The sequence below is a fragment of the Gracilinanus agilis genome, chromosome 6 (genome assembly GCF_016433145.1).
Source record: "Gracilinanus agilis isolate LMUSP501 chromosome 6, AgileGrace, whole genome shotgun sequence".
In the NCBI taxonomy this organism is placed as follows: domain Eukaryota; kingdom Metazoa; phylum Chordata; class Mammalia; order Didelphimorphia; family Didelphidae; genus Gracilinanus; species Gracilinanus agilis.
This window is the reverse complement of record NC_058135.1, coordinates 286,987,756-286,989,533: the sequence shown is the minus strand read 5'-3', so window position 1 is coordinate 286,989,533 and position 1,778 is coordinate 286,987,756.

Genomic DNA, 1,778 nt, shown 5'->3' with positions numbered 1-1,778 from the left:
TCCTTCCTTTCTCTTTCTTTCTTTCTTTCTTTCTTTCTTTCTTTCTTTCTTTCTTTCTTTCTTTCTTTCTTTCTTTCTTTCTTTCTTTCTTTCTTTCTTCCTTTCTTCCTTTCTTCCTTTCTTCCTTTCTTTCTTTTTCGCATCCCTAGCACCTGTCACTTGAAAGCTACTTAATTAGCATTTGCAAGTTTCTGTTTGTTTGTTTTTAAAACTCTCACTTTCTGTCTTAGAATCCATACTGAGTATGGGTTCCAAAACAGAAGAGCAGTAAGGGCTAGGCAATGGGGGTTAAGTGACTTGTCCAGGGTCATCGGGCTAGGCAGTGTGCAAGATCACACTGGAACCCAAGACCTCCTTCCTGTCTCTAAGCTTAGTGCTCTATCTACCGAGCCACCTAGCTGCCCTTAATGCCTGTCCATTGATTAGAAGGAGATATTGAGGCTAGAGTCTGACAACACAAATAACAAGGTGATGCTGTCCAAGCATAAAGTTTCTTGAAGGTGCCTGAGACAGAGCCTGGCACCTAGTAGGCACTTAAGAAATGTCAATCCATTGTTGGAAGACTCCCTTCCCAGAGGCGGACAGCAAAGGCAACATCTGTAACTTACCATCTTAGAAATTTGCCCGAGGCTCAGGAAGGGCAAGCAGTGGGCGCATGATCACACAGCAGTGAGCGCCCCCTCCTCTATGCCACCGTGTCTCTGGAGGGCATCTCTGAGCAGCCAGGAGTCAGTCCTCTAGTCTGCCAGCTCCCACCTCTCACTCCTCGGTTTTCTAGCTCCCTCTGCAAACCTTCTACTCAAGGGAAGGGGCAATAGTCAAGAAGTCAACAAAGGGCAGGAAAAGCCCCTGGCCTGGAAGTCAGCACTCCTGGGTTCAGATGGTTGCTCTGCCTAGACCGAGGCACCAATGGCCAAGATTAAGGACAAGTCCCTCAGGGGCCAGTGAGGTTTGCCCATCTGTAAAATGGCCGGGTAGGGGTCAGCACTCTAAGATCCCTGTCAGCCCTGAATCAAGGCCAGTTGAAGGCTGTTCTCTGTTCCTTTTCCCCTGCCTACATCTCCCGTCTCTAAGCTAGCTGGCATCCGACCTCCAAGTCCCTCCCCCCCCCCCCCCCAGCACGTCGGGACTTGTTTCCGAGGGACCTGCTGGGCAGACCTGGGCTCAGCAAGGGCTTAGGGGGACAGGAGCCTGCGATCTGGCAGGAGTTCAGGCTAAAAACAGACCGGGCGGAGAGAGGAGGTCCTAAATATCCAGGGGAGCTTTGCCCTCCGCCCAGGCTCTGGAGCAGAAATAGTTTTCCTGTTGCCATAGGACCAAGAGCTGGCAAGATTTCCTTTGTGACCTTGAGTAAAGCTGACTGACTTCCCAGGGCCTCCCGTTCCTCTTCTCTAGGAGGAGTGCGTTGGACGAGCTGCTTAACCTTTCAGGTCTCTGCCAGCCCTCAATCTGTGATGTGAGATCTAGATCTAGGCAAAAAGGAGCCAGTATCTAGGAGTCACTTAACTATGAAGTGCAGGCACTGTGCTAGGTCCTGGGCATACAGGAACAAACGATGAAATGAGCTGGTAGAAAAGAATAAAGGGGACAGCAAGGTAACCCAGTGAATGGAGACCAGAGGTCTTGGGTTCAAATCTGGCCCCAGACACTTCCTAGTCGTGTGACCCTGGGCTAGTCCCTTAACTCCTATGGCCTAGCCCTTCCCACTCTTCTGCCTTCGAACCCATACACAGTATTGATTCTAAGATGGAAGGTCAGGGTTTGTTTGGTTTTTTTTA